Source organism: Lissotriton helveticus, chromosome 5_1, assembly GCF_964261635.1.
Source record: "Lissotriton helveticus chromosome 5_1, aLisHel1.1, whole genome shotgun sequence".
NCBI lineage: Eukaryota > Metazoa > Chordata > Amphibia > Caudata > Salamandridae > Lissotriton > Lissotriton helveticus.
This window is the reverse complement of record NC_136065.1, coordinates 832,325,900-832,341,522: the sequence shown is the minus strand read 5'-3', so window position 1 is coordinate 832,341,522 and position 15,623 is coordinate 832,325,900. Positions and strand designations below refer to the sequence as shown.

The 15,623-nt window shown below is 40.1% G+C and overlaps 1 long non-coding RNA gene across 1 annotated transcript; it reads right to left on the bottom strand.

Moving 5' to 3' along the window:
• Window positions 1–6,869: 6,869 nt before the first annotated feature.
• Window positions 6,870–14,668, bottom strand: LOC144754939 (uncharacterized). The gene is made up of 3 exons (XR_013594808.1): window positions 14,482–14,668; window positions 11,924–11,953; window positions 6,870–7,201 (listed from the first exon to the last, which is right to left on the bottom strand). It is a non-coding gene; the product is annotated as an uncharacterized LOC144754939 (long non-coding RNA).
• Between the last annotated feature and the right edge of the window lie 955 nt (window positions 14,669–15,623).

Here is a 15,623-nt window from a genome sequence, read left to right as displayed (position 1 = left end):
CTCAAGGCTAAGGTGACTCACTGGTTCTCAAAGAACTTGGAAGACGAACATGAGATTGGAGGCAATATACTCATGGTACGTAGAGTAGCGTGGGTGGGTTGCTCAGCAAAGACCAGAGAGGGTGACTGTATAGTCATAAATTTTGATAAATCACATTTAGTTAAAAGGATCCTCAGCAAGATAGGCCAGAATACATTAGGGAGGGGGCACGGTATTGAACTTTTAGCCCTAGGGTTTTTCTACAGACCGGGTATGCAGGGTGCACCCAGACCTAGGTTCCCCCCACTGAGAATCCCCAACCAAACTCGTCCGTTGGAAGGGCCTTGGAGGTGGCTTATGACCCATATGACATCGACTGGACCCTGGCCCATAGGCGTCTCTAGGAATAGAGGTGATGTCGAATTTAGCAACAGATTCGATGTCCTTTCTGGGCTCAACGATTGCGATTGACTTGACTACAATCATGTTAGTTGCAATATGGCAGATGATTTAATTCCCCCCGGCGATTCCCCTCTTATACAGGGACCCATGATTAATAGTGATACTAACCTAGAACCCGCTATTGATAATATTATCGCTCCCGATACATCTCGGGTAGTTGGTGACGGGGTACCACCGAATAATGGTGGGGAAGATATGGGAAGTCTGATGTCCTGGAATATTGCTGGTTTGCGTCATAGGCAGGATTTACAAGAATGGGTAGATTTTATAAATGCTTATGACGTGTGTATATTCCAAGAGACATGGGCGTACAAACCTTTGTTCCTCCAGGGGTATTTGAACTACTCGGTTCCTGCAAACAAAGGCCAAAAGGGTCGCCCAATGGGTGGTCTGACCATCTGGGTCCGGCAATGCTGGCCTCTTAATGTTAAGGGTGTCGAATCAGGCAGCAAGGACATCCAGATTATAACGTTAGATATGGGGCCACAGGGGCGTCTTGACATATACAATATATACGCCAGGGGTAAAAAGGGAGGGAAGTCTGAAGTTTTAGCGGATTTGGCTACCCTACTTGAAACCCATTCCCTGGATAATAATATCATAATTGCCGGTGATTTTAACCGCACGCTTGAACCCCTGGATATCTGTGACGACTTTGCTGGAGCAGAAGAGGATGGTCAGTGGGGGGTCCCAAAATTAGACCTAGACCCCGTTAGACGCTGAACCGAGGATATTATTTGTTTAAATGCCATCTGTCTTGAAAGGGGTCTCAGGGCTCTAAATGGTAGAACGAAGAGTGATAGGGGGGGGGCTTGCACTTTCAATAACGGCCGTAGTAGGAGCCGGATTGATTATGTTTTGTGCAGTCTTAAACTATGGAAGCAGGTCAGTGATATGGAAGTTATCCATAGGTTGGAAAGTGATCATGATCCCCTGTGTGTAGCGCACAAATGGTGGATCCCCCTAAATAGGAACGCAAGTGTAGCATGGGTAGGAGTCACCTTGCCAGTCCCTACTAACGACATGCGTAGGCTAAAATGGCCTTGTGTGCTGGCTAACCAACAATCTATGGCCAACATAAATATCGCGGTGGACAGTGCGATAAATGCCCTAGAACAGGCTCCTCCACATATGCCAGGTTTAGGGGAAGCTACAGATATTCATGATAACCTTTTCTTAGTCATTAAGTCCTACTTCCAGAAACCATCTAGGAAAAATAGTAGGATATCCATCAGGCCTGCGAAGTGGTATAATGCCCACTGTAGAGATGCTAGGTTAGCTCTGGGTATTGCTATCAAGACCAGGGAACAGGTAGTTATTCGTAGTGCTAGGAAGCACTACAAAGATAGTATAGCCAAAGCTAAAAGATTATGGGATGAGAGGCACTGGGATGAACTAAGGGAAGCATGTGGCTCCAGGGACTCTAGGCTCTTCTGGAACATTGTTAAATGGGGGAGAGGTGGTGAACCTGACTGCCCTGATAACAACGTCCCGGAGGAGGACTGGGTTAATTACTTTAAGCCCCAATATGCCGAAATTGCACCTGGAAGGGATATGGATGGGTTTGAGGCTGTGTATCCCAAAGACAATTTTTTCAGCCAAGGGGAGGTGTTGTTGGCACTTGGTGTAGTGTCAAGGGGCCGAGCTCCTGGTATGGACGGGGTCCCGGCGGACCTTTTTATTAAGGATAGGGAACGCCTGAGTAAATATATTCTCTTTATTGCGAATGCAATAGCCCAGGGAGCACCGGTACCGTCATCCTGGAAGGGTGCCATTATTATCCCCATATTTAAAAAAGGAGATCGGGGGATGCCGGGCAACTATAGACCCATAAGCTTGATAGCCACCATCCAAAAGGTGGTGGGGAAGATTGTGGTGAACGAGCTTATGGACTGGATTGACGAATATAATGCACTATCATCCTATCAAACTGGGTTTTGAAAGGCCACCAGTACGGTGGATCAGGTCTTCCGCTTTACTCTTTTACGGTGGCGAACTGTGGTGCTAGGCGAAGGCAGCCTGTATGCAGCTTTTGTTGATCTGTGGGCGGCCTTCGACCTGGTACCTAGGTCTAAGCTGTGGATGGTACTACGGGGCCAGGGATTGCCGGAGGACCTACTAACCTTGGTTATGAGGTTGCATGAGGTGAATTTCGCAAAGATTCAGTGGGGTAGGCAGGGTGAGACTACTGTTGACTTCCCAGTCAAACAGGGAGTTCGGCAAGGGTGTTCTATGGCCCCCCCTGCTCTTTTCACTATTTATCAATGGGGTAGTGGCAAGAATGTTATCTGTTAATGTAGATGCACCCTCGTTGGCGGGCACTAAAGTGCCGATTTTAATGTTCGCAGATGACACCCTGATCTTATCCAAGACTCCAAGTGGTCTGCAACGCGCCCTTTGCATTTTTGACGAATTCTGTAGGGACCATGGATTGGAGGTCAATGCGAAAAAAACTAAATTAATGATTTTTAACCCCCACCATAGCTTTCGCACCAAGGTGTTAATGGACCGACGCCCTTTAGAAGTTGTAAGTACTTTTACTTACCTTGGTATTCATGTACCTGACGATCTAGGATGGTCCAAGCATATTGATCTTGCGGTACTAAGGCATAGACAAATAGCTGGTGCCTTGGGGGCAGAACATAGAAAATCAAAGTCTAAACCTATTTCACCAGCATTGAAGGTATACGAAGCAAAAGCCTTGGGTTCTGCATTATATGGGGCGGAACTGTGGGGATTTGGGCATCTCCACTTAATGCAGATTTCAGAGAACAAGTTCTTCAGAACAATTACTGGCCTTCCCAAAAGTACCCCCCTGATTCCCCTCAGATATGATTTGGGTAGGAAGGCGGTAGGAGACCTGGCAAGGCTTCGTCCGATTTTATACTGGAGAAGGCTTTGGAATACCCCCGAGCTCAAACACTATGCCGATGGCTTCCTAGCAATTATTGAAGCCGATGTGTTCCACAGGATTAAATGGTTAAAAGATCTTAGAATTGTGTTGTGTTTGCTTGGCCTCCAATCCCTTTGGGATAACCCGTCAGGAGTCGTTTTTCCCAGCAAAAAATCAATCAAGGAGATATATTGGGCCTATGTGGCGGAGCGGGATTGGCGGAAAACCGATGCCGAATCCATGTCAGGACGATTTATGGAAGTTAAATTCCTCCCTGCCCTGGAGCTCTACTGGGACACAATTACCAATCCGGGTATAGGAAACTTTTCTTTCAAATGAGAATAGGAGCTCTCCCCCTTAGGTCTTTAACCGGCAGGTGGAGGGGTTCATCTAATATTTCCTTCCCCGTCTGTGGAACCTCTAATGAAACCATTGGGCATTTTTTATTCTCTTGCAGGGCCTATGTTGCTCCAAGGCGAATCTGGTTATCCCCGGTCTGCAAAAATCTGGGCACCCCAGTAGCGCTGTAGCAATGAGAATTATTTGTACCAGCTCTTTCATGCCATTATGTATAGGGACAGCTAAGTTTTTGGGGTGGGCATGGTCCATTAGGAAGAGAGCTATAGCAGTGAGCCTACCCACATAAGGATCATTGTACTGTATACTCCTGTGTAAATTGTGTTTTTATAATGGTTTTACTTGCTGTAATTAATCCAATTGTGTTTTAATAAGATGTAATCTTTTTTTAGGAGGCACTTATTTAATGACGTTTTTAAATTTTATGTATGTATTATGCTTTTATGAGAATTACTCGAATAATGCCTCTTGATGATGATGGAATAATGGGACTTGAAATGAGAACCAACCAGTTTCTCAGGAGTTGTAAGGTGAGTACCAGCAAATCTAATAAAAAACGTTCAAACTTCCTGGTCCACGGGCAATTCGGGCAGTTTGTTCAGCTTCCTTCACATAACTTTAAACCCCAGAATCTGCAAGTTTCTCAGGTTCACTTGCAACCTGCACCTGGGAAGGGTGGGGGGGGGGCGGGGTTAAAGCCCAATTTCGCTCCACTAGCACATTTTAAAAAAACAGGAGTTTTCACCTTTATGTAGTTTGCAAAATAGTTCCATCAACCCCTAGTGAGAAATACTTTTGTTTTGCATATTATACATTGCTATCTATCCTTGAGACATTGATTGTGAGAATGGATAATGCAACACTCTTAACTTTTTCTTAGCTTAGTGTGTCTCCTAATGTAATCCTGCGGGTCTGCCTCCAGCACTGATCAATTGGAACAACTGCCTTTTGGAGGCATCTTCCATTTCATCACCAATGAAGTTTTGGTTATAAATAGGTTTTATGAGGAATCTGGTATAGGGTTTCTTCCTTCTAACGGGCAACTCACCATCCTTTTTTTATAATCATTTCACTATTGTAGGATAGAATGAGGGAATTTCGTCTCTAGAGCAATGCACCACCATCGTTATTAATCTTGGCTGCCACTTGCCTTCTTGGTAGGTGTGGTACATTCAGATCAAAGTGTGCCGTTCTGACAGATCAGAACATCTCAAACAGTTGTAAAACCCATAAATCTAAAGAGCAGAAAATCAATTACTTTATTTTTAAATCATTGCTGTAATGTATGTGAGCCCAGACCAAGAGGAGTGTGTGTGCAATACTTCTGTTAGTTAGAGATGGAACTACATGGTGAGTGTTACAACCCTTCCTGGAGCACAGAAAGTTGTAAGGGAGAGAAACACAGAAAGTGTGGTTCTGCTCTAGCCTTTCTGAGATAAATGGCCGCTTTTCATATAGCAAACCACTCATGGTGGTGAAAAAGAGTTTCATGTAGACGCGGGCGGTCAGCACAACTGACCACCAGTGCCTCAAAAGAGAAGGTTCCAACCCATTCAGAGCCCCTCTCCTGCCTAGCAGGGATGTATGCTCTGTGGGGGAGTCACAGCCACCAGCTCTCTTTGCAGCACTAAAGGCTTGCCAAATTGGCTCTGTGTTTAAAGTGTCTGCTCTGCAAACCTTTCTGTTTAGCGAAAACACACTCCCAAAGTTGGAGATTGTTTTAGGTAAACAAAAGGTTTATGGCCTGAAACTCATGGATCTCCCTGCACGTGGGGTCCATTTTCCATATTATGTGCCCATTCTTCTAGGTAGCTCCCTTTTATGTTACACATAATAACCGTTTGGAAATGATTGTGTGTGATTAATACAAAAAGCGAGTTTTATGTAATTTTTATGTCATTTTTGTTTGCAACGTGATACTAAAGTCAGCTCAGATATATTCATAGTATTTAATTTGAGCTGACATTTTTTTCTAATGAATAGTAATTGAGTTGTAAACAAAGTTTCATGGAAAGCTGATAACTTGTCTCGTTTATTGTTATTGTTCAAAGAACACTGTTGCAGAATTAAAGTGAGTAAAGGGGCATTGGGCCACTTTTTACTAATCGTTTATCCTGGAAGATTCAACAACTACATCATGTTATATAAGATAAGCACTGAGTGTGAAGGGTTGGAGAGGAACTTCATGCCAGGTGACGCATGGCACAGACAAGAAAGGACCTGCAGAATTGCATTACATACTTTGGCTGAAGGCTGACAGTAAGGCATTCAGGCTTCACTTGCTGCCCATTTGCCCGCTGACCAGCTCAAAAGGAGAACAGCAGCCTCTGTCATTACATTCAACACAAAACCCTATTGTTCTAACACTGAACTATCTCTAAAGTTCGGCTTTACTTTTGATGCTGAGAATAGCTGAATGAATAAAGTAATACGGGTGGGATTGCTATAAAGTTACTCAGTCAATGTGTTTGAGTATTTACTCCTGATCACGCTTTTGATAAACATTTCAGCTACCATTCCATTAATCTTTATTGTAGTTACAATTCATATTGTGTGTACTAGGACAGGATTATATTTTACAATAAATCATGAAAATATATCCATTGTTTGCTAGTGTTCTTGAATGTGTTTTTCCTCAATGAAAACGGGTTTGGATTCCAATAACTATCTCTGTGAAATCTCATAGGGTTAATTATTCCATGGAATGCAAATCACTCAGATATTGCTCAGTGGGTTTTGGGATGGAGGCATCCAACTGGTTTTGTGTCTTGGGTGGGTACATTGGCTAACTCCTTAGTGCCAGGGCGTTTATAAAACTGAATTCTGGATCATGTTCTAGAGGATGATCTTGAAAACATATCAGTGTGCCCTCAAAAGGGCAGGACCACCTTCTGTACGACCTAATGACCCCCTGGCAGACTGTGTGCCAGGTGGGAGGTGTATACTTGTAGAGGCAGCAGCCCTCCAGTGGTGTAAACACACCATTTCCCCTGACTCCAACTAGATTTGGGAAAATGCATGTTTTGGAGGAAGGAGCACTTCCAATATATGGTGCTCCTATGCTGTAAAATTGTAAATAAGGCCCATAGGAATCAAGGGAGACATCATAGAGAACTAGCTTCATCGCCATAAACTTATTTTTGACTTTTCGTGTAAGAAGGAAGAAACAAGGCATGCATTAATCAATGGAATGCTGCTGCTTTATTACAGTTTGATCCTCATTTCAGGTTTGCAAGATTGACTACCAAGTGTTTCCAAAAAGGAAATAAACACAATCATAGAGAAATAATGAAACCATGTGGATAGTAAATGCAACGCAATCAATCTGAGCATCCAACTTCCAACAACATCTCTGGAACATAGGCTAATGGATGGAATGAGACAATAGAATGTAGAACATTCATTTCTTCTGTCCACCAGCATTTGCACTTCCACCAAAACCAAAGCCATAGCCTCCACCAGATGATGCTTTCCCTTGGTCCCCACAAATGTCCACAGGAGCACATGGATCTAATGGAAAAAAGAAAAGACACAGAATTAAAGAATGATCACCCATGTCATCGCTATAACTTAAATACTCTTCATTTACGAACACATAGTTTTTCTCTACAGCTACTTCAATGAGGTGATTGTATTTCCAGAGCTGTGTTTGTCAAGATTTTAATGTAATTGTGATTGCATGGGCCAGCTCAAAAGAGCACAATGCACTCCTGTGTCTAGGTGGGCTGAGAGGTGGGATACCATTGAAAAAATAAGGTAATTCAATTGGTTGTAATTAGTAAAAGCATAAAGCCTTTAGTTGGATAAGTATATGATTCAAGCCACAGGTTTTAGGAAATTTAGCAGACGGCACCAGGTTACGTGCATAAGTATATAGGACAATGCATCAGTTGAACACTTGTGAATACAAAACCGATAAAACAAGGTCTAGAAAAATATTCTTTTTATTTAATATATTCTCTTTTCTTTAAAAAGTTGAAAAAGATATATAATTTTTTATATAATCCTTTCTATTGTCAAAATGTATATTTATACTGTTAAGCTTGATACATCTGGATCATATTAAACACTCTCTATCATTTAATAACCAGTCTCATAATATCTTATTACAACAAGAGGTAATTGATCATGATTGTACATATATCCATTTATCACATGAATTGATGACAATATTTCATGAAGATGATTACAATCAAGATGATCACTGATATTAATATACAGAACCAATCAACGCGTTCCGGCCAATGCCTTCTTCAGGAATTCTGTATAGCCAGAGAAAAATTAATGGGACATGGATTCATATATTTAGCGTCCTACTGTAGATAGTTTACTCTATCTCTGATCCATTGAACAGGTAATATGGGGATGTCTTTGCAGTGCTAAAAGACTTATTTTTCTCTCCCAATAACAAGGTATGGATTCCTTAAATAAGTATGATTCAAGACACACACAGTGTTACACAATGACAATTTCTTTTATGGTGCAAATGTTCATCATTATACCAAGGTGAATCACCAAGGACCACTACTGGTCTCTGCCACACTTTTTCGCCAGACTTTGTTGGTATCTGGGTTGGTAACCTCTGTCAACTACTGCTCCAATCCAATAGTTCCTAAATGCTTATCTTCTGCATGTTTTCATCCTAAGGAAGGGCATTGCAAAATGTGATGATCCATTAAAGTTATTCCAGAAAGGTTGACCTCTACTGTTTTATTGCAGACAGGAAGGAATAACCCTCCACCAGACTCCCAATAATGACCACCAATGCTTCTGTCTTGCTCCCACCCATTAGGAGCCACTAGATTTCTGCATGGTCGGGTTATCCTCATCAGGATACTATACTACCCAACAACACAACACTAGATCCATGAATTGTTTCACATTAATAAAGCAGATAAGGACACTGTTGTCTTGGCACCTGCTTATTTTGATTCAGCAACAGCAGCTGTCCAATGTGTTGCATATGCATGGTTTGACCTTCTTGGCTTTCATAGGGGCCACACCATTGTCAATTTAGTGACACCCAAAATGCAATACAGCATTAAGAGATGACCCACAGCATTGCTTCATGTAAATCTAATGTAAGAGTTTTTTTGTAAAAAGAGCTAGCATCAGGTATATCTTTTGGGAACAACCCTCAACACCCTATGTAGTGGAAATGACACCCATCCTTATTGTTGGCCAATGGGAAGTGACTATCCCTTCAACTTCTTCTCAGAAAGAGACTCTGGACCACACTTTTCTCTTCTTACCACAGCTGTGAGAACCTCTCCATGCTGTGGCCTCCACTCTAACCTTTATGGGTGGGACAGATTGAAAGATATTTATAGTAATTTAATCACCAAGTACAGTACTTTTTTAATTTATGTAGTCAAATAATAATTTGGTAGTAACGAGTGTAGCTATTAATCAACTCAAAAATGATCTGTAATAGAGAAAAAGCCAAGTTAAATTAATATATTCTGACTGACACTATAAAATTAGAAGGGGCCCTAAAGATTCCTTGGATGAGATATGTCAGGAACTTTTTACAAGATCTAGGCCACTTAAAATATTTTACCAATCCAAAAACTATTAACATAACAAGGAAGAATCTAAAAAAGGAGGTTCTGAGGCATCTGGACATGATTAGAATATCCTCAGAGAATATAAAACCGACTGTAATGTACCGTCAATTGATTTTAACCACTTTTAACATCCAACCCTATTTAACTTTTGTACCTAGTATTTACAACAGATTCTTATTGACTGGATTTAGGCTGGGGGCTTTTCACAGACTTGTTGCTGTCCCCAAAATGAATGACTGGGCACACAATCTTGATATGTGTACCTATGATAACCACTCAGCACAGTCCACAATACACGTTGTACTTTTTTGTAAATTTTATCTTGATGCTCGGAAAGTTTGTCTGCTACCAATCTTGAAATCACTGGGGCTTCGGAAATGCAGACCGGCATTCCTTGTACTACAACTGCTGGACAATGTGCACAATGTTTGCAGGATTTAAACAGTTTTAAAGTGAGTCTTGAGTCAAAGGAAATGTATGTCTATTTAATCTTTTTTTATCGGTAATTTGAAATATGATTAATTTCATTAGGTATAAACTTTGCTGTCATCTATGGTTGACACTTTTTACTTGTGTGATATTTTAATTGATAAAATAATTGTTCTCTTTTTATGTGCTTTTATGATAGTTTTATATGGCAATCGAATAAAGCTTTCTTTGACTTGATTTGACTTGACTTGATCTGTAATATGTATGATATACGCATAGATATAGGTCAAACATGCAGTAAACTATTTTGAAACGTGCATTGTTAATCAAAATATCTATTTCCATCTCATCCAGACTGTTATAGCTAATGATCTTTACTGAAATTAGATTCTGGGACTTTTAGTTGAACACAAAAGTCTTAAAAGTGGACGGAGAAGCTTTGATTTCATCCATCTGGCATAGGTTGTGCGATCCTGAGACTTACGTCCACCAAGGATTCTGCATGAAGCTATTGTAATTCCCACTTGCCTATTTGCATTAGTCACCAAATTGTGCTGTAGATACTAAGAAGCTAACCATTCACTGTCAGGGATAATTTTGGCTGTAATGCTTCATTGACTGTACGAGGTTTGTACTATTCACCTACCGTCTTTATTTTTAAAGTTCACAGCAACACTAAGATTTTTCTTGATCCCAATATCACAGAATATTTGCCAACACTATTTGCTTTTTGCCAATACTGTTTCCTCCTTCCCTCTACCCAAAGCCATCTCAATGTATAACTGACTTCCATTTAACATCTAATATAGCAATGTACTGTGCTATCATTGGTGAGATCAGACCTTCTATGTCCCATTCTGAGACCACATCATATGTGGAGTATAACAATATGGAAGCTGTGAGTACCACACCTTTGTTGAACAGAATGCATTAGCAATGTTACGCTGTAACCTCAAAGCAGAGTGTTATAAAAAGGAGTCAGAATGAAGTTATGTTGTGAGTGAGTGATGATGTTAAATAGAATTAAGAGCAACATTTTGCATTGCAGATACGTTTCACAAGGGGCCTGTACTTCTGGTGCAACAGTAGGAACATGTATATGCATGTTTTTTTTAATACAAAAGCTGTAAATCCATCAATATGTTTTCAAGAAAGAAAAGTAAAACAAATAAACTTGTAAAGGTGATTATCGAATAGTCTTTGTCTGCCATAAATACAATCAGGACATGCTTCCTAAACAAAAAAGGCATCAACCAACCACCAATTAAAATTCATGTCACTAAAGTAAATACACAAAAGAACACACAATGACTCTGAAGTACAAGCTTTGTTTCATATTGAATCTGCAGTCTAACAAAAGAGCTGCTTGAGCACAACTACCTATTCAAGCAATGGCAAGCCATGAGAAACTAATGGAAACCCACTCAGTAATTACTACTTCTTATGTGAGATTTTTTTAAAGGATGGGTAAGGTCTTTGAGACAGCAACATCTACCTGTACACAATCCTAGAAACAAATAAAAAAGTGTAATTATAATTATAATATAACCTCATGCCTCAGTGGAGTGCCTTCCTAATCTTCCCTGTATTTGTAGACATGTAAAACCTAGTAGCCAGTCAATGTTTTGGGGGTAATGTGCATGCCAATGGTGAATACCCAACTAGTTTATACCACAAAAGTAATCTTATATTTGCCCACAGTATTTTGGGTGGTATTTTTCAAGATCTTAGAAGAAGCTTGAATTGCATGCTACACAAAATTTGTTAAACCAAATTGTATTGACTATTTGTGAAAAAAAAACAAGAAAAAGCCCAGCAGTTTCACTCCTTAATTGGGTAAATGTGTGTTGCAAATAGTTTATCCAGGTAGCTTACAGTGAGTTCTACATAAGAAATGTATCAATATTGTTAAATATTTTTACCTTGCTTTTCATATTTTCCTGAATTTATGTGACTTGTGAAACCAAAAAGAAAAGGCAGAACTTTATAGTAAGAAGGGAAAGTGAAGAAAATGTAGAAGCATGACTTAGAAATTCTGTTATGTAAGTTAAGAGTTATTTTGAACATGAGCTTGCACAATAATATTTGTAAGGGATTTGTTCTTGGAGCAGATTGATAGGATCCATCAAATAGCACATTCAATGTCTCCAATTGTGTGTAACCAAATCCAAACATCCCCTGTGTTTTTGTTCCTAATTCACAAGTGATAACACATTAACCACAGTAGATCACTTACTTGGGAGGCTCTCCAAAACAGGTTTGCATTCTAGAATTAAGAAAGTAGAATAAACACAATTAGACTGCAGTAATTCTGAAGCGTTATTTCATTTCTTCAAAAACCATAAAATGTAGGCCCCATAGTGATTATGCATCTTTTACATTACAGAAGAAAACAGTACACATGTATGTCATGAATTTATAGAACTCAAATAGTCTAGGTACATGGCCATTTTACTAATCTCCTGAAAAGTCCTCTTCCAAGTGAAGAAATTAGACAATTTTAATTGCTTGCAAGTGCTCCATTTTTATTTCAAATATGGGACTGGGCACTAGAGGTAAAGTGATTTGTCAGAATCACACATGCAAGTTAAGCTCAGAATACAAGATTAGAAGTGAGGCGCTAATAGTCAGACATTAACTAAGCCACGTAGTCTCATCTCCTTCCTCAAGTAGGCTTGTCATGGTGGTGGATTCTCAAGCAACTTTTCAAAATATCATTTACCGTCCTGGGTAAATAAGTTGTCAAGTGCAATGCAGCAAAGTAAATAGTGTAGCTGCACTGTGTTGTCCTGTGTTTTAAATAGATCTGCCCCATAGTGCACAATGACTTCCTCTGGTGAGCAGCAACATTTTTGTTTGACGATGTTTGAATTTATCAAGTGCCTTCCTCATTCCAATCTCTTATTCCATAGTTTCCCCTTTCCTGGCTCTTCCTTTACCTACCCCTCATTGATTTATATGACCCCATACAATGAAATATTGACGTGCACAGATATAGCATAATTACATATTAGGATAACAAGTACTTTTTACATTGTGTGTTAGATTACTGAGGGCCTGATTTAAAGACGGGTAGATGGATTGCTTCGTCACAAACGTGACGGATATCCTACCAGCCTTATTATAAGTGCATTGTAACCATTGGCACTTCTAACACGGCAGACGGGATATCCGTCACGTTTGTGACAGACTAACCTCTCTGCCAGACTCCAACTCTGGTCCTAATTTCATTGGTACTATCAAAATATTGTTAAATATTATGCAACATAAACATCGTAGACAGAATCTAGACGTATAGATCAACATAGACTTACTACTATTAGCACAACAATCTTTTGTGCTTGATTCCTGACACTCATTCAACTATAGCAGGGCATGCCCTGAGAGTGGTGTCAGAGTGCTGTCCTTCGGATGAAAAGCATTTAACACACACCTGCAATTAATTAAAATGAATCCGTTCTTGGCACCTGTCAGAGGTTCAGCGCCCCTCAGAGAACGCCAGGACACTTTGGCGCCAAATCCGGCCAACGCCAACGCCCACCGGTGCGCTCTGCCCATGCCTTCCTTGCCTTGCCACATTGATACAGTCACAAGCCTATTGCCATGTTTCACTGTACTAAGACTGGTTTGTCAATCCTAGTGAGGAGCTTTCAACATGTTCTGTTAGTCTTAATTGCAATTACTTTGAAGAAGGGACTTCTTTGTTGCTGGAGACTCTGCTAGCCCCCATTATTGTCAATTACCATTAAAGTTTTGTTTAAGGGCGTTACATTTCCTAAATGAGCAAGCCTGTTGTAGAACAGGATTGTGCTTAGCCCCCCTGATGCAACTGTGTACTGGCACAAACATGTTAACATTTCTGTACTGGTACATATCAACAGTAGATGAGGGTTGCCAGACGAATTTAGTCTGAAATATTTGCTGCAACCCTTAAACTCTACTCAAATTCAAGCTCAGCATTTTCTCTTAGAGTGCGCCTGCGTGTTCATGTTCATGACACGCTATTACATACATTTCGGCATGTTGACTTGACAGTCGTTAAATAGAGAGATATGCACCTACAGGAACATTCAGCAGGTCGTCCTAAACAAAGAAGGGCAAGGAAAAACGGCCTTATTAATAGACAAAGAAGAAGGACAATGACCTTTACCTTCTTGACTGACAGACTCGAAGTAGAAGGGAGAGGATCCCACCTCATCTTTCTTCACCACCCACACAATGTTGAAATCATTTTGAAACGGAAGCCTTTAGGTTCCTCTTTACCAACTGCCTGCTGCACTTCCGACATTTTAACACCGAAACTAGCTAAGGATGTGCATGTCTTCTCCTGTGACCAACAGATTTTTTTTCAAATGGAGCATAATACATCGAGGGGCTGAGTTCTCGGTGATCGTATTTGAATGAGTGAAAATAGTTAATATGGTTGCACATGTATGAATATTGTCAGACTATTTAGTGCGAAATGGATATTATATGTAAAGTACTCTCGTTGTTGTCACATTTTTCTCCCATCACCTCCATCGTATACTTATGTAAGTGTTCTGCTGTCTATGACCAAGTAAATATTTTTGTTACTAAGTATTTTTGATTCTTCTACAAATGCTTTGTTTACGAATATGTATATATATATTTAAAAATTAACACTGCGGACCGACAAACCCTAACAGATCAGTTACCATTAATATTTCCTTCTCACTCACTATGTCTAAAACAGCCCATAATGTACTGAGGTTGGCATTAATATAACATACCATAAAATTGAATTTGACATGAAAATAGATAATTTCAACTCACGGTCTATGGTTGCGCCCTGGCATGGATTTTGATTTTGATTCTTCTGATCTGCACACTGTCCTCCACCACCATAGCCACCACCTCCACCGCCACCTCCACCGCCACCGCCACCTTTAACTCCGGACATGGTTGCTGCAGTCACTATAATAGCCGATTCTTCAGAAAAAGATATCAGGATAGTTTGTCATCTGTTCTAATGAACCTCTTTATATACTGGAGTGTGCACCAGGCTCAAGTGCCAACTGTATGGCATTCCAGCGTGGCACAGCCCTTCCCTTGTCAATCAAAATTATGTACAATCTTAAGAAACAAGTCAGCTTAATTGAGAATAATTAAAAGAAGGTTGAACGTAACAATCAATATTTTTCTTTCCTCCCAAAAGCTGGGTGTGTCTAATTTATAATACCGTTCATACAAAGGGAACAATAAATTGTATCAATTACAAGACCCAGACAAGCAGACAAAGGAGGTTAATGGTGGGCAGCATTGGAAGATTTGAAACATTGGTACTTTTAGAGTTGGGCAGAAGGTTGAGGTTTGGATTGGTAGACACAGTTCTTGCAGAAGGACATTGATGCATAAACGTTCAAAAAGTGATTTGACAAAGCACGTTTGATTCCTGCCATTGGTACTAATGCCACAATGGTTCTAAAGTATAATCCTTTGAAATCCATCCAACATCTTTTTCAAACATGTCTAAAAAAATAATGAACGGATTTACATCAAACCACACAAGGTGAAGTGAAGTTTAGCTTTTATGCCAAGTTTGATGCCATTTTTTCACTGTCTTTTGTTTTAGCATGGAGGTACATTACATGTGGAAGCTAAAAAGTCCAATATATCTCTTTAACACTCCACCTTTATTTTTCATTGCACAGATCTGCACAACCTATAAAATGGCACCAAAGTTATAGGAAAACCAAATCAAATATGTTTTTTTAATGCAAAGTACAGTTGAACTGTAAACTAGAGAGAGACTATCACTACATTTCTGTTGTGGTGTCAATACCCAACATGGTACACAAGGACCATATGGGGAAATGGAAACGAAAAAGGACATGGGGCATAGTAAACCTATCATGATGACCACTAAATATGTATGGTCCTCAAGGGGAGCCCTGCCCATAAAATATCTAATGAAA